This window comes from Falco peregrinus, chromosome 7, assembly GCF_023634155.1.
Source record: "Falco peregrinus isolate bFalPer1 chromosome 7, bFalPer1.pri, whole genome shotgun sequence".
NCBI lineage: Eukaryota > Metazoa > Chordata > Aves > Falconiformes > Falconidae > Falco > Falco peregrinus.
This window is the reverse complement of record NC_073727.1, coordinates 66,804,727-66,829,374: the sequence shown is the minus strand read 5'-3', so window position 1 is coordinate 66,829,374 and position 24,648 is coordinate 66,804,727. Positions and strand designations below refer to the sequence as shown.

Genomic DNA, 24,648 nt, shown 5'->3' with positions numbered 1-24,648 from the left:
ACAGTCCCCTTCTCACATTTGCCCCTTGCAGATGGTTGAAGACTTGTGGGAATTTCTATTTCAGGTGTAAAGAATGCAGGTGAAGATCTTCACTTTGAATTAAGTATTCTTGGAAACAAAATTTGGAGATGGTGTATCCTTTGGATAATCAGCCATAACCTTTCCTCTTCCCCTTGAAAATGGAGAAATCAGTTTTCAGACTTACTATGTCTGATGGGGATCACTAGGGGACAACAGTGAACAAGGCATAGATTTCACCATCCCACAAGAATGAAGAATTAATCCCTTTGGCTGAGTGATGGCCTTGGAGATAATTAAAGGAATTCTGTCACCATCAGACAGTACAAAACCACAGCTTTAAACTCAGTGAAAGAAGGGAACCAATGAGACCAGAATAGACTTTGCAAGACAACTGAGGCCAGCAGCCCCTCACTACAAGACTGCCAAATTCTACCCAAGGCAGGATTATACTGAATAAAATATTCATTGAGCCTATTATGGCCTCCTGCCAAGTCTAATAGCCTTTGCTGGGCCCTTGGTGGAAAACACACAAGAACCAAAATCCTCAAATACATGCTAGAAAGCTAGATTCAAGAAGTATGCTTGAGACTATGTTCTTTCCAACTCCAGACTATGTTCTTACCACCCTGCCTGAGACTTATGTGAAGATTTCTGTGAGAATGCAGGTCTGTGCAATTTGGACTTGCCAAAGTAGGCCTACTATTAGCACTGCTTTCAGATACAGAATTACTTTGCATTCAGAGCTGCCCTTTGCTACCAGAGCTGACTGTTACCTCCCTTTTCACCACTTTTTTAAAATCAAGCTTTAGGTTGGAATGTCTGAGGACAGAAAACTTTATACTGAGGTGCAAGAGCATGTTCTTGCAGACTCTGAAATCTATGTGCCGCAGCGTTTTAATGGATCGGTGTTTCACCTCTAAGCATTTGGTCCCTGTCCAGTTTAGGATAAAAGACATAAATGAATGTAAAGATCTTACAGTCCTTGGCTTTATCTCTGTCACAGAAGCACTACTCAGTCTGCAGCAAAATTATAGCTGCTATTCAACAGTGGCATATTAGGGGAACTGCCTTGCCAGCACTACAGTGCATGAGCAGTACTGATTGAGAGATTGCACACTCCCACCTGCACTATACTTAGTTCTAGCCAACACTAATCATTTCCAAGAGACATTTACGAACATGCATTTCCTCTCAAAATACTGACTAATGGTGAATATCAATACAGCAAACTGATAGGATATATGACTTGGACATACCTGTTTCACATAATGGAAGGATTTAACTTTAAGGAATTTGTGACCTATAAAATGTTCGCTCAATGATTAATTAATTACAAAAGTGCAGACATTTGTTCCAATTACAGTTGTTATCCTTATTGTTGTGCTAAAGTAAAGCACTGGGATTCCGGGGGGGGGGGGGGGGGGGGGGGGGGGGAGGGGAGGGAGTTGTATTTTTTCTAATGGTAGCTAAACAAATAATTCACTGTTAAAGCTGGTTTCTCTTCTGGAGCCCTTTCTCACACATTTTCAGTGCCCCTTGACCTCAGGCATCTGTCACAGCAACACCTCTGCTCATAGCAGGGGAGAAGGTGAAGGGCTTCACTGGAAGCAGATGCCAAAATTCTCCTTGCCTGGGCTAGGGCAGAGTGATCATTACTCTCAGCTGCAGCATGACCTGACTGCTGTCCTGGAATCTTCTCCAGCCCCAGGAGGTTCAAGGACAACATGCTGCTCACAAGGTGATGCCCTGATTCTGCTTATCAGTCTGTCTCCCATACTGTAGAAAGTGCTGATGGGAAGGCAATCACACAAGCTCAAAGGGCCAGATTTTGCCCTCAGTTATCCTTACGTCAGGTCAGCAACAGTTATTGCATTGTACAGGGCAGAAAAAGAACCTATTTTTTATAGCTTCAGGTGGTCTTTTAATTCTGTTATTTTCAGTTCTTAAACAAACATAATTGCATAACAGAAACACAGTTGATATTTGCAAATGCCAGTTCTAAGGAAGGATAATAGATCTGTGTAAAACACGTCTGTGTAAAAGACCTGATCTTAGAGCTCTTCCCAATAGCTAGTGGCCACTGGATCAGGCCAAAGAACCAAAAATGGGATTACAGACATCTCTAAGCCACCTGTAAAATGGGAAAATGCAATGCCATCAGAAAAAGAAAGGAACAGGAGAATACAGGGAAGGAAGGATGTAGGTGAATGTGTACATAAAAGGAAAAAAGCATATGCAAGAAAAAATGTCTAACAAAGTCTACAAGCTTGCATAGTATATCGAACAAACTTTTCTTACTGTATGTTATTGACTCCTCTGTGATTCATATTGCCAAATTTTATAAAAGGTCTCAAAGCATTAATTAAAGTGCTACAAAATTAATTTAGTTCTGTAAGCATCTTGACCCATTAAGCAAATATCATTCTAACTCCTAGGAATTTATTGGGCCCTCTATATTTTATTCACCAAAATTTACAGATGGCAATGGGTGTCCTTCCACTGTCTTCAACATTCTTTGGATCTGATACTGATGCTGCAGAAGCTGAACAGCTTGCCCAGTGATCCTAACATGAGCTGGTGGGCATTTTCTTTTCAGGGTAATCATTGTAAATTGGTCAGTAAAATCTTTAAAAAATTCTGGACTCTGATGGGGAAATCCTGGTAGAATTAAAGTCAATAGTAAAACTGCCTGTGACTTCCAGAGTTTCACCTAGAGTTTACCTGCCAAGGTCATGCCTGCCACATTGCTAAAGCCAGATGCAGGTGAAAAACACCAGAAGCACAGGTAAGCTTTCTGGGTGACACAGCTTTGGACGTCTGAGTAGAGAAACCAGTCATTGGAGAGGATTTATAACAGCCAGTAAGACACACAGATTTCTCTATTTCTAATGCAATCATCTGAAATATTTCAATATGAATATGCAAATACCTGTACTCTGGTTGGGATAAAATTGCAAGGATTTCCTTTCTGCATTGTTACCCAGCAACAGCTACAGTCTTAAAATGACAATCAGCTTCCTGAAACCAATCAAAATGCAAAAAATTGCACAACTAGGGAAAAGAGTTATGCAGTGTTTACACATGCAGCATGACAGCAGCTTGATCGTCTGAGGCAACTCAGTTTTGGCACAATTCTGACATAGAATTGCTTATAGTGAGTATACAATAATATGCAGGAAAGTTCCTGTCACTAATAAGACTACTATGCTAAATCACCAATGTAAACAGTCACGTTTATCTGCTATCACAGTATGGCCACACGGTCCGCTATCTTAAGTTGCACCAGGGGAGGTTTAGATTGGATATTAGGAAAAATTTCTTCACCAAAAGGGTTATCAAGCACTGGAACAGGCTGCCCAGGGAAGTGCTTAAGTCACCATCCCTGGAGGTATTTAAAAGATATAGATGTTGTGCTTAGGGACATGGTTTAGTAGTGGACTTGGTAGTGCTAGGTTAACTGTTGGACTCCATGATCTTACAGGTCTTTTCCAACCCACAAAATTCTATGATTCTATGTAACAATTGCTTCACTTGTCCTGAAGCTATTCCTGCCTGTTGCAGAAATCCTTCTTTCTTTCACATATTCAATAGGGTCAACTACCATCTTGTGTTGTCTCTTCTCACCAGCTCAAATTATTTGCCTTCTCTATTTGTCTAAAGAATAAAGGATCAATCTTTAAATACTGACTATCATGTGTAGAGTTTGCCAGTCTCTTTGGACACGTACAGCAGAGGCCCAACCAGTAATCAAAACAGGCTAGCAGGCAATGAGCTATGTCACTACTGCAAATGTGTACAGGTGCTGAAATATATTTTGCTTTTGGATCTCTAAATTCCCATCACAAATATTGGATGTAAGAAAATCATCATCCTTTGCTACAACTGAAAGAAGCAGCCTGCTTAAAGATCAGTCCCCACAGGCTCCGAGTTCCAGCCCACATCCCCTGAGTGCAGACTAGGAAAGAGGACATTTACTTACCATCTTTGAGGAACCTCCCCTTAAGTCCTAAATCTGTTGATACCCTAGGCACTACCAAAATACAAACATTAAACAGCCAATAGATGCCAATGACTGTAAGTAGCTCTAGTATTTATGTGGAGATTGACTCAGGGGCACCACTGCACCATGCTTACAATTCTCATGCTTTCAGACCCCAGCTGCTTCCTTTAACTTGTGAGAGAGAACCTCCCTATTCTGAATTAAAGAGTTTCAGTTTTCAAAGATGTGTCTATTTTCCAAATATATCAGCTACAGCGGACAAACAATGGAAGACAGTTATCCTTCTTTCTAAAATTGTCCATTATGATAGTCCTAGACTATCACAGCTACCATGATGCAACCAATTCTGCCAGATGTGTACAAATTTGCATACATTATTAGTTTGACTTGTAGTCTCACGGTATTATTTTCCCCTACAAAACCTCCTTAGTTCCCAAAAGTGTTTGCTTTCCAGAGATTGACCCAAGCCAAAGCTTAAATTAATCAGAGCTTACATTTTTTTCACTTTGCACCTTGATAAATTAGTCGGCACAAAGTTCCACACTCCTGTGACTAGATCATTACCAATATCTACAGCAGCTAGCTAATCTCCACCTGCCCCATGTTTATTGAAAGGCATGATCAGCCTCATTCAATAGCCAAATCCTTGTGTTGCTCTTTCTTTTCATATTTATCTGGTTTTCTTTTGCAGCTATGCAGTCACAGGGAAAAGGACCTCAAAAGGTCACCTAGCCCATCTCTTTGTCCCAAAGATCAAATAGATTATATTACCTCATTACTAGAAGTATTTTTTTCTGCTTTTTAAAATAAAATCTCTTCTTTTCTACCACTTATCTATAAAACTGGATAACCACAGTTTTTCCTAGGGTACAAGAAACAAACAGTGTCTCTCACTCTCGGAACGAATAACAACCGCAGCTTTTAACTACAGACTGACTTATTCCTACACTTTCACTTCAAGAATATTTTTAGAAAAATCATATATTCAGAAATTTTATAATTAACTAACACTTATGAATTTTCAGCTTGCCACAGAAATCCACACCCATACATTACAAAAATCAAAGATGATTACCACTGAAATTGTAATGATGAAAGTACACTGAGTCTTCAGTATGCAGTACAGTGTACATCAAAAAGATGCCTGGTTTGGAATATCTTATCTTCAGCAATCCCCTGAACAGGATCACTTACATACCTGCATTTGAGGCAAACGGGAATTGTGTCTCACCTACAATTATAATACTGTATCTTATCTTACCAACAGTGGGCCTGATTCTTCTCTTAAACAGACTGATATAAAACATGAGTGATGAGAGCTCAGTGGCATGGCACCAATACACAAGGCAACTACACAGTATCTATAACTTTTTAAAAACACTTTTTTAAACACTTAACACTTAAGCTTTTTTAAAACACTGCCCCGTAATTGTTTCACTCTGAAATCCACAGTGAAGAGACAAGTTTTAAGTTGTATTTCCTACAATTTAGCCAGATAAGTCAGCACCATGTTCTTCACCCACAGTCGACCTTGACTCACAGTAAAATAGCAGTCTTGTCTCTACAGGATGTCTAACATGCATATGTTATTCTTGCTAGTAGCCCGTCATGAAACTGAACACCTTGTGCTAAGTGCTGTAACAACATACAAGAAAAAGATGGTTCCTGTAGAAAAAGCGCACCTGCTTTGTCAGTCATAGAGCCTTAAACCACAGCTTCAAGTGATTCCACATCTCACTATCCCCTGTGACTCCATCTTTATCTCTTGACATTGCCGAGAACAATCTCATTTTGACTATGAGTGCAAAACAGATGTCACTGCATGTGTGATATCATGTGAAAAAATATCAAAACCTTAAAGGTGAGTGAAGATTCTATAAACTGCTAAATCATGTCAAACCTAAGAGTATTCTGAAGTTAGAAATGTGCCTGAAGGTCTGCTATAAAACCTAGAGCTCTTTGTGAAAGAAGCTCTGTCTCCTTAAAAGGACATCCCAAAATTTTATTTTTAATTTAAATTATAATCTTTTTTATTTTTAATATTTTTTTAATTAAAATTTGTAGCTCCAGTCAGTGTTCACACCTCACATTCTGCCAGGCCTGCAGTCCTTTCCAATTTATTCAAATTCTTGCAGCAATATCTGCATACTTTCAAACAAGCCAGTAAAATCACCAGATATGCTGAATTTACACTAGTGCTGCAAAGAGCAGAGTTTGATCCTTAATGTCCTAGCTGTACCCAAGGTGGGGATTTTTGTCTCTCTAAACTGAAGTAAACCTATCTGTGTCTTATGCACAGCAAAGGAAATGGAATCTTATTTTTTCCCATTTTATTTTTGTGTCAGGCGGCTCAGTGTCATCTCTGATCTGTGAATCCAAGAACGCTTAAGGTCAACACCAACTAGCATAAAGGTAAGCAGGATACAGAGAAGCATGATGTTTTGTTATGGAAACACAAAAATTACTTGCTTTTGTTATTCCACAGTGTCACTACTCATATTAAGACCAACATATTCCTTTAACACAAAATATTTATTAAACAACCAAACAAGCTGAACTGTCCTACCCAGTTTTGTTTCTAAGTTGTGTTTACTAAAGTGCACAGTTCCCTGTTTTGTCCCACTCCTCTGGACATTACAACTTTTTTTTACACTTTCCACTTCAATTTCTGTGATTCTATAGAAGAACCTAAAATGGGAAAGGCCTATTTGGCCAACCATGGTACCTCCCATTGGTGTTCTAACTGATTCCTACAGTATCTTTTCTGAATTGCAGTAGAAATGTTTCTGTTATTAAAAATAGAATTTCCTTTCCCAAATGATTTTTCAGAGCAGAGAACATAGGTAGAGGGTTTCTTACAGGATTTTTTTTTCAGTGACACTGGCCTTCAGCTTGCACTCTCTTCCCACCCTTCTGACCTGTGCAGATGTTGTGGATTCCCTCTCTCCACCTGATCCAACAGAAGAGTTGGCTCTTGGCTCTAGAAATGTTTCTATTCCCAGTGACATGTGGAGATGTCAGAAATAAAATTACCTGTACAACATTGGGTGAAGTCAGTATAGCTATAGAAGCATACTCTATCATCACATTTAAATAGAGTTAAGAGAATCTGATCTAAATATACTTCAGGGTTTTTTCCTCACAGCCTCTCATGAGCTTCCCCAATACTTGCATGCTATTGTGTAAACTGAACTTTAGATTTGTATTATGGCTCTATCCTAATTTCAGCCCCTTTGAGAAGAGGACTGGACTGGACCTCCAGATATCCTTTCCAATTCAATTTTTCTACGATCCTGTAAATTATATGCAGTATGGTCACTATATCAAAATAAGCTCTTGGATGAGCTGTTAACTACAAGGACTAGCTGTCACAAATATTGGCGTTTTTTTGTCATCAAATAAAACAGTGTTACTTCTACACTTCTTTAATTCTTAGATCAGCATGCAGTTTTAACATTTCATTAAGGCATATTAGGTACAAATGTTTTATGTCACTTCACTATAACATGCTATCTCAGGCACTTAATAAGCAACTTGCTCTCAAAAAAGCCTACTTGTAAAACACACAACAGCAGGAAAACATGAATGATGCTCTATTCAGCCAACTGGATAGCTTATCATGGTAAGTCTATCAGTCTCATAAAATTTCATGCTCCTGACTCTTACCATTTCAAGAAAAGCAAAAAAAAAACAACCAACAAAACAACTGAGTATCTTCTCAACCACCTTGTATCTTCTACAGCTATTCCAGCACAAAGCGAGTGATTATAGTCAGCTCAGGTATATTTGCACACCCAGCCATTTTGATGGAGACATACTCCTACTGGCTTATTGACAAATAAGTAGATGACAGAAAGAGAGAAAAGTCATTGAGTGGAATGAGAATGGACTCAGACCCCTCCACTCAGTTTACCAGCCAAAGGCTAGTAAAGATTCATCTAACACCATTACCCCTGTTACCGTTTTTCAGATTATTTCTCAGGTGGTACCACAAACTGAAATCCCTTCAAGCAGTACCATCTGTCACAGACCTAAAAAACATCATCATACTACTCACTACCACCAAGAGGAACCTGTTTTTACATTCCCTCCTCACTTTGTTTTCCTTGCTGGCCCACAGTAATGTGGGGTTTTTTAAAGCCTCTATAATTAGTTACAAATGCTAGTGGTAACACTTTCAGATCTGCTCTCATGCCACACTTCAATTTGCAAAATGTCTTTTGTATTAGAAAAGATGCAATGACTGTCACTACAATCTACAAATGACAGAAAGGGCAAAGGGATCAGGATAACGGTGTACCACAAAGCAGTGTACACCTAGTTTATTTGTAAAGCTATCCATAATTCGCAAAAGCATTTCACAAGACAAAAGAAGTTGCACAACATGACACAAGCAATGAGCTATAGCTTTATCTATTTTCTATATCTGTTCCAAACAGTGACAAACCAGGAATCTCCACAACTGTAAATGAACATCAAGTGATTACAGTTATTTTGTCAAAAACAATTTTTTGACCATGCAGGCCAAAATGCAGATGCCTACATTGAAAGAATCCCCTTCCTCTCATGCCTCCTAACCAGAGACATGAGGTTTTCAAGCAGCGCCTGCTGAGCATTTCATAAAACAGGCCATTTAGGGAATTTAGGAATGCATGGATCTCAGTGCCACGGAACTAAGTAAACTTGTAGGAGACAGTACCACACAAATCTTTCCAATTTCAGCTCCAGAAAAATTTCAACATATGAGATTAACTTACTCATTCTTGTTAATTTAAAACAAGACTTCTGGCAAATCAAACAGTACTGAACTTGTATGAGTTCACCTAGACCATTTGATTTAAACAAAAAGTAAATTGCATTTAATTGCAGTTTATTTTGTAGCATAAGCTAAAGAAGTACTAAAAAAGCCACTTCTAATAGAATATAAAACTATTTCATTCTGGAAGAAGAAATGTTGTGGGGTTTTTCCCCCATTATTGTCCTACTTACAGGTTTTTTATAACAAGAACTCAAAAATTTCTCTGTTTTTAGTGAATATGCAATTTGTTTTGCTTGTTTGTTTGTTTGTTTATACGAAGTCTCAAAATGCTTAGGCCCCAGTTCTGCAAACATTTAAGTTTAACCTATAAGCAGCCAATGAATAGAACTATGACATTCAATATGAGCACTCAGGTGAGTATGTCATACAAGAATCAGGATTCTATTCTGCTATGTTCTGTCTATAAACAAACATCTTGCTTTCTAAAGCATAGGATTCCTCCCAATATTCCTGGCAGACATACAATTATTAATATATAATGTAGTTGGTTCTCAAGATTTGCAGCAATACATTCAAACTTATCCTGTATCTCTTGTATGCTCCCTGTAAGAGTTCATGTACTTTAAGAAGTTGCATGCTTTTCATTTGCATGGGATTTTTATAATTTTTTAAGTAAAATCTCTGTGCACAGTTCAAGGCAAGCAAAAGAGCTTCAAGGAAGATGAAGGAAAAGAGGCAACAGCTGAATATATTTAAAAAATTATTTTCCAGAAGCAGTCAGGATCTTACCACAAATAATCATGAATGTATCAGTTATACACTTCTTAGTAAAGAGAAGGGTTGATTAATACAGATATCCTACGCCTTTCAGTTCGGTACTGTTTTGATCATTAATGGTTCAGGCTACCTGTAAACAGGTGCAGCAACCTGCCTCTGGAGAGGACAGTAAAATACTTCTTGGCTTACATCATGGGTGTGATACCTCTTGGGGAAGATTTGTTTTTAAGCTCGCCACAACCAAGGTAATGATTGATCAAGAAATTACTTACAGCAATGATATGCCAAATGCAAATTTAGTATTCAGACCTTTAGGTAAAATGATAAAGCAATCAAGAATTCAATTGATAAAGCATGGTTGAAGAATTATATTTTAAATTTAATTGCTTTGAAAGCTGTACTGGAAAAGTAAGTTAACAGCTGAAAAACCTAGAAACTAATACAAAATGCATTCCTCCCCTGAAGAAATTCTCAATTACTTCAGTGGAACAGGATTAGGCCACTGGCTCTGTAAACGTAGCCATGCAAATGTATTGTCTCCTTGTACTAATAAAGCTGTCTGGCAAATTGTTTTTGCTGTTACCATGGCTTTAACATTTTGATGTTTCAGCAGAAAAATAACAGTTAACTGTATGTGTGAACACTAACTGAGACATTTTTTAGTCATTTTAGGGTTACAGTTAACAGTGAGGTCAAAATTTTTTCTTTAAAAACATTAAGCTATGATTTGAAATCTGTAATTCTCATATATGATAAGTTATAATATGTATCAACGATAAATTTGTCAGAAAAGCTATTGATCTGGATTTTTCAGTTTCCAGTCCTCAATTTTTTTCTCTTCACCCCTCAGCTGGTCAAAATGAAGGACAGGTGGAATCTCCTGACTTACTTGCATCAAAATACTACAGATAAATAAGAAAAGGCCTCTATTCCTCCTATAGCAAATTATATTAAAGTCCAGCCTACAGCAGCAACCTTTCCCAGTAACAGTTGTGTCACTCAACAGCTCTTGGGAATGCAGTTTGTCTAGTACTCATGCTATCTTGAATCGTAGAACCATATAATACCTCAAGTTGGAAGGTACCCAATAAGGATCATCAAGTCCAACCTGCTCCTCACAGGACTACCTTAAACTAAATCATACGACTAAGAGCATCATGCATGTGCTCCTTGAACTCTATAAAGGCACTTATGAAGGCCCACACAAATACAGTGTTCTACATAAATGACTCTACTAGAAAGAAGCATTTCAAAATTCAGGATACTTAATGCAATTTGCAGATATTCTGGGGGAAATACTTGGTAATGCACTGTGGTACCCCAAAACTCTACCTAAGGAAATTTAAGAGTTTAGGCTCAGCTTCGCCCAATTCCTGTTTTCTTTGTCCTTTCCCCCGCCCCCAAGAGCCCCTGGTTCTTCCTTTGTTTCCCCATTTTCATGCTTCCAGTTTTCCATATTCAGTCTCTAACAAGATTAGAAAGATATATGAAACAAATCAGTGGAGTTCTAACATCTCTATCATTGGCTAGTACCTGTTTTCCCTGAATGTGCAGAGTTTCAATTTTAGCAGCAATTTTTCAAGAAAGAAAATTGAGAAGTAGATGATGGAGGCAGAAAATTAAACTTGATATTAAGTACAAGTATTCCCCAACTGGTTAAACACAGCAAAAATAATGATATTTACCCCTTGGAAAAAATCAGGGTGCAAATCTAGCATGGCCAATAGCAGAAGCAAAGCTTTTTGATACAGAAGATTGTAATTCCAATTCCCTTAATTGTGTGCTTAGTTTGTATCAACCTTATGATGAAAATGCCTCCAAATCAAAAGCATTTATACCCTGAGAAACTAGTGGCATACTGGCTCTGGGAACCTGTAAACCCTGACACTATTAGTGGTCAGCAACTTGGTGTTGACAAATCCATAGTGAACATGTGTAAGAACTGTGACTCTTGCGAAGTATAGGAAAGCAAGATAATTAGTAAGCAAGGTTTCTCATTTCCGCTTCTTTTAACTTCCAAGTACATAAACACAAGTGAGACATTTCAGTAGTTGCATGAAGTAATGATGGCTCACTAACTTCTATGCAATTATGAAATATATGTAGAGCTCACATTTTTAAGAATCCTTTTGCAATACAGAAACACAAAGACAGTTCTCTAGACCACAATATTTATAAAGATAGTTACTTGATTAATTGTAATGCTGAAAAAGCTGCTTTATCTCTTCTTTCCTACTTCCTTAAGTGATTTACCTGGAATCTGGAAACAAAGCTACAGGAATTGCTCAGTGGCTTCTGATGGATATTTTGTAAATTAAAAACACCTCTAAAAACAAATATGAAGATGCTTTCACTGAGAGTAGAAAGACTGGTGATTCTAAACACAAAAGAGCAATTATAGGAGTCAATCAGAATACAATTTCTGGAAGCCTCAGAAGCATACTCTGTGTTATTGGCAGTACTGCTTTGAATCTGCTTATTCTGCTCTTTGAGTAAGCCATACTTATGACTGCTAAGAAATTGAATTTCAAGTTAACCACATTTTACTGAATTTGGCAAGAAGTGCAGGTATAGGAAAAGGTTGTTGCATATCAGTGTTTTAAACATAACAAATACATCACAGTTTTCACAAAATAAAAATTTATTAACTGTAACAAACATCATATAAAATGACAAATAAGAAGTGCAGGGTGAATGAGTCATTAACATATGTGCCCTCTTGTCATATGCCCTTATTTCCCACTGGAGTTGGCTGGAATTAACACTGTGGCAATCTGTGCTGGCTCTTGGGCAGGCAGGAGCCAAAGAAAAAAGGTATATATGGGAGAAGACCTGCTCCACAGAGCTGTCTATGAAGTACAGCGGCTGCTGCAGTGAAATGACTGGGTGTTTTGCTCCATACTGCTTTGCATTGCCCACATTTGCTAAATCAGGATGCTTGGTCTTCAAGGTAACTATTCAAGTGTGCCTTCTCTCCAGTGTGTTGTGTCACAAAGGTTAAACAGACCTATGGAAAACATCTACCCTTTTTTTTCTTTTCTTTCTTCTAATCATCATCTGCTCCTTCTCAGCCAAGGTCACTGATAAGGAACAACAAAACAAAAAAGGCATTGTTAGATTGGAAAGGTCATAGATAAAAATCTCTATCCTTTTCACACATACATTTTTCTCATAAAATACTAAATGGGTCAGCCTTGTGGCTGGCAGTTCAGCAACTCTGTGTCAATGATAACTAATTTAAGTCTATCACCTTTTGAAGAGTTAGCATACAGGGTATGGACTACCACATATACTAGCTGTAAAAACATGGCCGTAACTATGGCTGAACAGGCAATGACCTGTTCATAAAGTGCAGAGACCCCTGAGAAGGTTCTTCAGAGCCACTGGAGTTCACCCAGACATGTTACCAGCCTTTTTGCAACAAGCACTTCCCCAGAGCTGATAAAGGTGAGGCAAGTAACACACTGTAAAAACAGAAGTAAAACAGGCCTTCCCAGACACTCTCAAAATTTAAAGAATACATGCTGAAAAATTATGACAGTGTCCTGAAGGCAAAAAGGGGATGTTCATGCAAAGATCAGCCTGAAAATCTGTGAATGGAACTGGACAGCTGATATTCTTTAATTCAGTGAGCAGGTTCTCTGAACCACCAAAAAATGTCTCTCTTCCCCTGAGTAAAAAAAGTAAATATTTTGAATCTGGTTTCCTCTCAGAAAGCAAGGGACTGCATGTATGAAGGTTCATACTACATGTCTACATTTTATTCAGACAATACAGTTTTGGCGACCAGTTACAAGACTGCTTGCAAACAGTCTTATGTTTCCCATCTGTTTAATAGCATACTAAGGTATCTGTTTCAGTGCCATTGGTTTTGCCCCTGCATGTGAAGAACTGATATTTAGTCACAGAGATTCTACATGCCCACATATATTTATGAATATTTAGCACACATTTATGAATACTGGGTGTGGTCTATTCCTTTAAAAAAAAAAACAACTTATGATTGACAGTACATAGAGGAGTGTTGTCCAAATAAACTGGCTATTTGAAAGGCATTTTCTTTGTTCCCTTTCCCCTTATAATTAGACATTATTCTAAGACAGGGATGGAAGAAGTGAAAAGATGAGTTCTTAAGGCTGTGAAACAAAGGGGTTTTTTAAAAAAAATAAAAATAGAAAAAAAAAGAAATAGAAAAAAAAAGAAATAGAAAAAAAAAGAAATAGAAAAAAAAAGAAATAGAAAAAAAAGAAATAGAAAAAAAAAGAAATAGAAAAAAAAGAAATAGAAAAAAAAGAAATAGAAAAAAAAAGAAATAGAAAAAAAAAGAAATAGAAAAAAAAAGAAATAGAAAAAAAAAGAAATAGAAAAAACAGACTAGCAGAAGTAGCATATGCAAATAAACCTACCTGAGCTTCCTTTGCTTTTCCAGCTGGTCTTGGGGTTCATGAAGTACTCCTGACTTTCATCCAAGTACACCTCTTGACTCTTCTGTGTACCACTTTTCAACAAGCTTGTTGTCCATATCCATTTCTGAGGTTCCTTTTCTTCTCTTTTCTGAGGTCATATGTTTGATGGTCACAGAGTTCTAATTTTCTTTAGCATCAAATTCTGTATATTGGTCAATAGAACCTCAGTTTTTCCACTGGCAGTTTCCAATTAAAACTGAATGTTTGATTCTTGTTCCCTGCCATGACGTTGTTACTCATTCCTCTCATCACAGCCTCTGCATCTTTTACTTGCAATGTCCAAAAATCACCTTAGTTTTTACGAGAATGATGCAGCCTGCCCTGAGCCTACTATCCCTCAGGACTGAAGTATTCTGCTTTCCTGGAATATGGAGGTCCAGTATCTCCATACAGAGTAATGCCCTTAAGCTCAGGCAGATCCAAACATACAGAGTATTTCAGAAGGTTGAGAGAAAAAAAATTTCATCACTGGAAGCGATGAAATCTGGCATTTGTTGAAAACTAACAGTTTGGGAGCAGATTGGTCATATCCAACAGGTCAGAGGATTATGAAATTTTTTATGAACTTCCTAACTTTGTTTCTCTTGGTAAATAAGTAACACACCACCTGTGCAGGCATCTTATACTGCTAGAACAGACACCTTTCTCTGTGTGTGAAGATTTGTTTAACTTGACCTGTATAAACTCTAGATGTTTCCTAGTATGACCCAGAATGGACTTTGTGTGTACACGTGCTGAAAAAACACAAGCATTACTTTGTAGTGTCAACTTCAAGCCCAAGGAGTTTGGTTTTGTGGATTTTAAAATCAAACTATGCTGCATAACCAAGACACTGCAGAAATACCATTCTGAATTCATAACAACATGTCTTAGACATACCAAGAGCACTATCAAGATACACAGAAAATAAAAAGCCCTGCACTCAACCTTACAATTTTCTATGACACAACAGTTTTATTTCTTCCTAAATACGTACATACCCCAAAAAAATCCTGAATATTTATGCAGGGGTCATGACAGCCACAGTGTATGCAAAGTTGTTATAAACATAGTTTCATATTTAAACATGGGCCTTTTCAGAGGAAATTTCAGAGGTATTTCTGAAAATGTTACTAAAACAAATTGCCAGCACTGAAAATTAAGATGTTTGATTTAACGACTAATTCTGGGGAAGCAGATAAGAAATAAAGGTATGAGCCACTGATTCACAGTATCACAAGAAGCCTGGGGAAACCCTTTCAAGGGTATTCCTTACGCAAAAGAATGCCCTGCTGCAGCACTGGAAGGAATGCCAGAGCATCTAGTTCAAGAGAAAGAACAAGCAATCTCTACAGTTTATCCTCATAACAAACCTTGGTTATCTTCTCTTTCAGCATTTTGACTCTTTTTTTTGAACCGAGGAACTGTTCAGGAAGTGACAAAGATGGACTAGGTTAAATGCTCTAACATGGTACTTATTCACACCACATTAGGCAGAGGAACACTAAAATTAGGCATAAAATTTTATTCCCCTGGTAATATACTCCAGTATTGGCTAGAGACAGTAGAAGAAAAGGGAATTTCCCTTTGAAAAATAAAGCAAGCTATTGATATGCAATATAAATATTGTGGCATTACGTCTTTCCAGTATCACCATTTCTGCTGGGGAGGGGGGGGGGGCGGGGGGGGGGGCGGAGGGGACGGGGGTTGGGGGAGGCGACGACATCACCAGAAAGTCTGGAAAAGATTAGCCATTCAGTGAGCAGTCTAAAGGCTCTTTTGAATGGTACCTATACTCTCCCTTACATTCTGTCTGTAAACAATCTTATTAATTACAAAAACATGAGAAAGTGAGGAGATGTTTTCTTTTGATTTTACCAGAGCCATATAAGAAATATGTTTGGCCAATCACTTTATAAAAAGACATTGCAGGCCTGATCCAAAGCTCATTGCTCTTTCCTTTGGGGTCAGGAGCAGGCTCATGCAAACTAGGAACAAAACAGCAGCCCTCTTTAAACCTACAATGAAAATATTTTTTTAATTGCTTCTTTGCACTGATTCTCTTCACCACTGCACCTAGTCATGGACAGCACTTGCTGGATTCAGACTGAAATAGCTGATGTTATGCCAAGTGAACATGCATTCATAATATACCATGCCCTTTTTAATCAACTTCCTGATTAAAAAATGCCATGCTGACATAAGGTATGAGAGATACAGACTTTTAATACTTCACAAAATAATAGACCTCAGTGCTAGTTTGGTTGACAATCTGTGATCTTACAGATGTTTATGTGTTTGCCTGGTGCAGAGCTATAAACAATTTGGATATGATGGACCTTAAGATACATAAAATTTATCCTGAAGTAAACTGGTTTCTGAAACCAATTGCCCTGATGCATTAGGCAGGTAGGAGTTTCAGCAAACCAAAGAGTCTACTGGCAGATGCAACATTGATTTCTTAACGTTTACAACACACCAGACAGCTCTATACCAAACCTGATTTGATGGATCATTATGGGGTGCCCTGCAGCCTTGGTTATTTCCACAACCAAGTTGGCTAGTTTCATTACTTGGTGATGGTGTTCCGCATCTGCAGCTTCAGTGCAAACATATTGAACCAGTATATACACTGCAAATCTGATCTGAGATCCAGTTTTAAATCCGATCTCATAATAATGTTTACTGTTTTCCTGACTAAAAGTATGATCCCTTTTAAAGGATCAAAAATCCTACTGTGGTTTTTGTCTGTCTGTCTCCACATCATACTCCCCCTCCCAACACAAGACATTCTCCCTTCATTTCAGTTTCATTACGTTTTGCTGCTTTTTCCTCTATGGCTAAAATAGGCAGAGTGGTTCTAATCAAAGCAAAATACTGTGAAGGATTCTAAAGAGATAATCTTTGTCAACAGCCTACAAAAGCTTTGATTTGCTCTCCTTGTGACTTTTTAATCTAGGACCCGTGGAGCAGATGATGCTATTTGGTCTGCACCCATTTTCATTCCATAGAAATCCAGCTACACTTCTGTTTAATAAATCACTGATAATCTTACTAGGATTTCTCATCACTCCTATTATGAGAAAGAAAAGGTCAGTAAGTAATCTACAGCCATAAAGTTTTCTTGTAGTATACTATCAAGAACTTCACATCTTTATTGAAAGTTGATCAACATGATGCAAACATTTGTCAAGTTCAGGCAAATTGATATTAAATTCATTACTTCCATAAGGATATTCAGTGTTGTATACGTATTTAATACCAAAGTACTTTTCCACCACTGAATGTCTCAACAAAACAATAACTGTATTCAGAGTTGATCAAGAAATAAGTTCTAACACAGAGAACTTTCTTTTATCAGTGTGTTTGTATGATGCACTTAAAAAGAAATGCCCCTGATTTCCCATGGAAATGCTGATGAATAGGAATTACATTTTCATTCTTTTGGAGTCCACATAAAAGCCTGACTGCTGCAGAAGAACCGTTTTCAAAACAGTACCTTTTTTGCCATTCATACAGCAAAGTTTCTATACCTAGCTAATAAATTGCCACATATGTGTATGCATGTATGTGTAAGTAATTAAATACTTCTTTGCATATCCTAATCATCTCCTCAACACAAAAATTAAACAAAATAGAAAAAAGCAGAAAACAGGAAATTTTCAGAAATGGTCCTTAACATATCTGGAGAAATAATACACCTCTGAATACATTGAAGTATCTCCTCTTTCTTAATTGTCTTTGTCTCCAAACACACAGTTGATCATTTCTGTAATATGTAAGATACAAGACTGTAGAGTAAAACAACAAAGTCATACTATGCACTAAAAACTACTACGACAAAACTGATGCCCTTTTGAAAATGTGGGCATATAACTGCGTATTGGAATCTAAAACAAAGAAACCACTGCAAATGTTTAGTATTTTTAACTATTGCCCTTGTTGGTTAAAATGGGGGGGGGGGGGGGGGTGAGGGGGACGACAGACGGGGACACGACACACAACATGACACCACACACAACACATTCACTCTCCAGAAAGTTCAGGCTGTAAAATACATACAAAATTGAATCTACTCTTAGATTAGCTTAAAATGTACCGAATTCTGCATTTACTCATTGTAATCATTTACTCTTCTCTTTGTTTCACTTAATAAATCAATGTAGTTTTTAGAAAAATATAATCATTACTGGTTTTTTTCCCAGTGAAAAATCCTGGTTTATTGCATACAGTCTTACATCACTCCGCATTTCTAATGTTAGGAGTGTTATGTTGCCATCTCAATTGATTTTAGATGTGTCATAATTGCAAACAAGTATGAACATATATATTCACCAGGCTACACCACAGCAACCAAGTTTAACCTTATGATTCCAAACTTGAAGAACCTTGATAAATCATGAGGAGTACCTGCTAACTGCCTACTAAGGGTTAACAGTTTGTTCCAATTTTTTTTTGTTTGTTTGCAGAGTGACATGACAAAGACTTTTATTTGTTTGGTAATTTTTGAAAATAACCTATCACACAAAACTGAAATGTCAAATAATAAAAAGAGGTAAAAACTAAATATCATTCAGAACTGTATGCTGTTGTTCTCCAAAGCAACATAATTAAAGGCAACAGAAACCCCACACCTCTCCAATTAAAGCAAATCATTCATTAAACTGTTCTACAATAGTCACAAGAACTATGTAAAGACAATTAAAGGATAATAATTTCTACTTAACCGCAACCTTAACTGCAGTTTCAAAATTAGGTCAGTTAAAAATGAACATCACCATTTTTAAGGAGATAAAGAATCATTAGAATTGGATTAAAATATTCCTAAATGACTGCAAGAAAAAAAGCAAATGTAACTAAATGTTAAAGCCTCCCCATATTTTATACACAGCATCAGAATTATATAAGAAATGCCTATCAACGGATGCTCTGTTCAAGAAGTGGGATTCCAGTCTGACTCAGTGTTATTTATTATCTGACAAAAAAATATGTAATTCAAAGATAGCTTGTTTATTTTCTTCTTTTGTTTTCTCCTTTCAATAAGGAAGCCTTTATAAAGACACATACCAAGATATTTGGAGCTGAGAGAATCACTAGTAATTTGTCAATCAATAACTTCAGGTTTTAGCATTACCAGTGAATTTGTGTTAAATAAGCATTTTTTGCCTTTCAGCCAGAAAATGAATACCACAGCAACCAAAACAAAACACATCTGGGCTTTCACTGAAACAGTAGTTGCTAATTTTACAGGTCTTCCCACATTGTTCTAGAAAATAGGAAGCAGGAGTCTGACATTTCCAGCAGTCGTTGTTAAAACAACAACCACTGAGAGCTCGATCCCGTTTTCACCGGCAGCAATGTCAAACTCCCCGTTGACTTCAGGGAGAGCAGGATCGGGCCCTGAGCTGCTCAGCCTCCTCCGGCTCTATGCACAGGAGGATGTGTTGAGGAGCTGGGGTGGGAGAAGTCCAAAACCCAGCCACTGCTTTATTAACTGCCCAAAGAGTTGAACTTTCCATCACTTTGTGAACAACAGCAAAGTGCCCTGCAAACAACAACGGTGATAAAAGGACATATTTACCTTGAGGGAACAGCAAAGGGAAAGCCGTAGAACTGCAAAACAAAGTAGTCCAAATGAATTATCTATGCATGCAGTCCAAACGTGCACCTTCAAGTAGGCCACAGTCTGTCAAGCAGTCGTCTCGGCACCAGCCACCCTGCCTTCCATCTTACGAGATTCACCCAGAAAACTGACAAACCTGCTCCACGACAACAAAACTCTCCTAATGCTTTTGAACGCCCACCATTTGTTCTCCATTCATCCAATCAACTTTCCACTGCACATCTTCTCCTGCGACTGAGGCTCAGAGGCAGGATCCCTTCTCATCTGTATGCTAATTATTTTGCCACATGGACAAAAGTAATAACGCTTTCAGACAGGAAACCAACGGGCCTGAAGTCGAAGGCAGAAATTAGTAAGTTGCCACCACTGAAGGCTGAGAAGATGGGCATGCGTGCGGCTCTGTGGCTGACGGATCAGCTGTAACCTCCATTTAAGAGCAGCAGCGAGGCGACGGGCTGGAGGAAGCCTAGGCAGCGTCGCATGCATCAAGCCCAGGTTCCCTCAGAGACCACATTACTGCAGCAGAACAGCATCCGTAGCAGATTGCTGACTTACCCCGCCTCAGCCCGCATCCTTTAAGCAGCGCGACGCACATCCATTTTCCCGGCCCCGCCGCACGGGTGCCGCTGCCCGCCGCGGCCGCGCGCGCCCAGCCCCCCCGGCGCGGCAGGGGGCGGGCAGGGCTGGGGCCGCGCTCCGCGCCCTCCCCGGCACCCCGGGCCGGGCTCCCCGGCGGCGTGGGGCGCCGCGGCGGCGCTGTATTGCACCGAATAGAGGGGAACGCCGAAACGCCGCAGCCGCCGAGGAGGGGAAACCGCTCAAAATACTCCCCTGCCGCTGCCGCTAGCGTTAAAATGGTGTCTCCCTTGTAGAACACCCCACCCCCCACCCCCCAAAAGAGAAAAAGAAGAAAGCAATAAGTAGGCCTCTAAATGTATCTTTAAAAGAAAATAATGATGGAAAACCATCATTGTTTGGCCGCTGGGGAACCACTCCAGGGTTTATGGAGTTAATTCAGCAGCCGGACTGCTGAAGCCTTGCTTCTTTTACCTGCTCACACCATCTCCTCCCCTTTGAAACAAAAGAAACGAACTATTTTCCAGAGGAAAAGATTAGCCGCCTTCCACCATTAGCAACTTGCGCGGCTCAACTTTATGCGATCAACAGCCCAAACGTAAACAAGGGCTCGCGCGCAAAGCGGCCCAGATTTGCGTGTGCCCCTGAGCGGCGTTTCCCCCAGCAGCCCGCCGGACCGCGCCACCGAACGTGTCACACAGGCGGGAACTGGGAAGAGGCGCCTCACCGCCCTGCAACGCTGTCGCAGAGGCTTTCCGCCGGCGTTCGCCCACCCCCGGGCAGCCTCCCCGCCGGGCTCGCCCCCGGGCAGCGGATGCCCCTGCGACGGGAGCGGCTTGCCAGCGGGGAGTCACTTCGTTTAAACCCGTCCCCGAAATGTCATTTCGATGGCAGCGTGACAGGCTGTGATCTTTACGTGGAGGCGGCGGCAACCCCTCTGCACTGGCACGGCTCCGCACGCCGCCCCCACGGACTCTGCCCTGCCGTGCCCCTGCCCCGGGCACCGCCGCGCCTCCCGCCGGGTCCCCGGCGCTGCCCCGCCGCGGGCCGCCCTCGGCGCCCATGCCCGCAGGCCGGCTGCGCTCCGTGCGGCAAGGAGGGAAGGACCTTGGCCAGCGCACACACAGCCTCCGTGCCCCCCCGCCCCCGCACACACGCGCGCCTGGCGGTTTCGTTGCCCTCCTTATCGCCATTGTGCTGCTGCAGCCCCCTCCTCCCGCAACCCTCCCCCCGCCCGCCCGCCCCGCCGCGGCTTGCCCTGCGCGGTGGTGCTCGGTGCGGGCAGCCCCGCGGCCGGCGGGGCACGGCGGGCAGACCCTGCTGGCCGCGACAGAGGCGGGGGAGACTGACCCCAAAGTCACAAGGAACACCCTCCTCCAGCCCTGGGAGGTAATCCCTCCCGAGCCCGCTGCCTGACGTGCGGAGACCAGACATGTCGGTTACTGTAGAGGTTACCATTCCCTTCCCATCTAGCCTTGCCAGGAATCGCACTGCGGTCTGAAGTCAAGGCGAATTCCCGCGTACCAGCCCTCTGCATCCCGAGCCATCACAGCAGCTCCACGGCCGCACTCCGATGGCAGGAGAGGGGCTTGGGGGAGGGGGGGGGGAAGTTTGTCACAGGGATTCAGAGGAGAGCCAGCCTGCTGGGGAAGGGACTAGGGACTAACAATAGCAGAGCCCTCACGACTTCCACGTTTTTGGTGGAAAACGCAGAGTTTCCCTCAGAAAGCAAAAAAAGGACTTACGTGTCTCTTCCCCCGCCCCCCATCTCCACCTCGCTCGTGGTTTGTTTTTTCTTTTTTTTTTTTTTTCCTTAATTTTTCTCTGTCATCTCTGATTACATCTCCCCGCACTCGCAGGGCTCCCCCGAGGCCGAGGCGCGGAGCCCTCGGGAGCGGCGCCGCGGAAGGGCCGCAGGTGCGAGCGGGGGCGCGGAGGGCGCCGCGCAAGGCGGGGGGGGGGGGGGGGGGGGGGGGCGGGGGGGGGGCGGGGAGCGGGTCTGCGGGGAGAAAAGCCTCCTCGTAGCGGGGAAGGAGAGCTACCATGTTTGTGTCGTAGCGAGGGCATGTCAGTTTGGGTTTTTTCCACCCAGATCAATGTAGCCAGAGAAGCACGCGCACACCTGGAGATGAGAGGACCCCTTCGTAAGCGTGCAGGGGTATCTACACCCCTACGGACGAATCGCATCCTCTTCTAACGTAAGGTTTACACGCAGAATCTTTGCATAACTGTATTTGCATCTCAAAAATTAAGACTTGTCTTTTCCCTCTGCTAAAGCTAACCTCCTCATGTTAGATACTGGCTAGCCTTAGTAAAACAGGGAAGGCGACTATGTGGCACACGTATCGTGGCAGGTGTTTTTCAAACTTTTTGAAAGCGATTTAGCTGGAAAAAACCCTCATCATCTTGTCCACCCTTCGGGATGGCACAAAGGAATGGCCCAGTGCTTCTCCCACTGAGACAAAAACAATACTTGCTTTAATCGGGGCAGAATGTATATAAATCCTGTATTGGTGAGACTTGAAGGGGGAGGGAGGGGGGAGACTGCATAAATTAGAAACATTTACAAAAAGACCAGTGTGGAAAAAAAAGGGAGACTGGTGATTCATTGGCCTAATTATCCTCCATAAGACGTTAGGGTATGGGTTTAATGTTGTGGGTTGGATTCTCCCTCCCCCAGCCTGTGTCTCGTCAACGCGCATTATCCATGGGGAAAAGGAGATGCAGGTCATGTTTAAGCAGCGTTAATGAGAGCACAGTATTTTTCCTGAAGGTTAAGTTAGCCAGATTAGCAAATTTCAGGTAAAGTCTGCTTGAAAACCTTCCATTTCTTTTACTTTCTCGCTGGTGGCAGTTTCTAACGAGACTTGAAACACTAGACAAACACAGAAAGCAGAATTCAAGCATCAGACGAACCCACTACTGTCAATAAGGGAGCACAATTTCAGCTTGACAGGAGTATTACAAGAATATACCCGCTAACGAGCAGCCTTAATTGGCCTGCATATTGTGGCTGTCACTGTTGAAACCTGTCCCTATACAGTCCTATTTTATACATCCTTTAAACGTATAGTTCTCTAAAGCAGCTAAAGAGACAATACTTTATTCACTGGGCTTTTGATTTTGGTTAAGAAAGAAATGGGAAGAAAAGGAAATAAGAAAATAGGAAACCCTATTAAGAATATGGTATCAGTGACTGAAAAACTGCATGAAAGTCAAACGCATAGTTAAAAAAGCAACAGACTTTTCTGGTTTCAGTGCACTTTCTCAGTTTTGGATGTAAATTATTATTTATCCATAGATTGCAATGGCTGCAGAGGTTTCATTGGCATTTACTATACTCAAATATTTTAAAATATAGTGTGTTCTCTAACAGACCCCACCTTCCCTTAGCAGGATACTGTCTTCAAAGTATTTTTAATTTAGTGATTTGCAGGAGTTGCTCGTCCTGGCAAATCCCTCACACAATACAGTTTAATGTGTGTTTCCAGTACAGTGTCATGCTCATAAAGAATACAAATGAAAGAATAGATATTAAGAAAAAAGTTACTGCGCATGTGCAATTGGCAGTTATTAAATGATAACAATGTAACTTCTAGATAATAAAAGTCAAAATACCAAACAAGGTAGAGCAGATCGTGCCCTAATGCTATGTAAAGTACCTTACTTTAAAGAAGTTTGATTTAAATTGATTTAAAACGGCCTAACTTGTAAACTTGAATATAAAATACTGTTGCGACCTAAGAATGCAAAAGTAATTTATACGTATAATGAAACCTTAAAAAGATCTTCCAGATCAAGTTTCAATCAATAAAACGGTTCCTATTTTCAAACTCCGGAAAACGGGGTTTTGCAGTGCAGAGGCAGGAAAGACCTAGGCACAATAATGCTGGTGAGGGCAAATGTAATTCTGAGGTTGCGAGCTGGATATGCTGTTTATTTGCACAAAAAGAATATAAGCGAAAGCATTTAGCTCAACAAAGCACTCTTTTAGCAGGAAGAAAAAGTCTGACTAAGTATGGCAACACCTGTAAATGTCCCTCACGTTCTGAGAGTTAAATTGCACGGCTGCGAGGAAGTATTGTTTAAACTACACTGCCCGGTGGACCTCTCCGAGAAAACAAAATGCAGGCGAAGACAGCTTTTAAAAGAGAGGAAGAAGTATTTAAGCGTAGAGGTTTGATGCTTTACCACAGCCATCTTCACATCGCCTAATTAGAAGGCATAAAGCCTCTCCTGCTTTTACCTCAATGAGCAGAGTCATTAGGGTGATGAAAGCGAGTCGTTTCCCCGTTGCCGGTAAGCGGGAGGGCAGGCGGGCGGCGCGGGCGGTAATTGCTGGCGGCGGCGGACAGCTCCCGGTGCTGAAAGGAGCGGGCCGGCCCCGCGGGCACAGCGCCTCAGCCCGCCGCCTCGGAACGCGCCCCGCCACGCTGAGGGGGGCGGC

At 40.7% G+C, this 24,648-nt stretch overlaps 1 protein-coding gene across 11 annotated transcripts in view; it reads right to left on the bottom strand.

Annotated features, from left to right (window-relative positions):
* The window catches only part of MYT1L (myelin transcription factor 1 like), a 305,452-nt gene extending 285,037 nt beyond the window's left edge, over positions 1-20,415 (bottom strand). For 10 of the 11 annotated variants that reach the window (XM_027787853.2, XM_027787855.2, XM_027787857.2 and 7 more), the window contains exon 1: positions 19,584-20,174. The gene's annotated coding sequence lies outside the window, so the exon portion shown is untranslated. The other variant, XM_027787854.2, reaches the window with a different exon arrangement.
* Between the last annotated feature and the right edge of the window lie 4,233 nt (positions 20,416-24,648).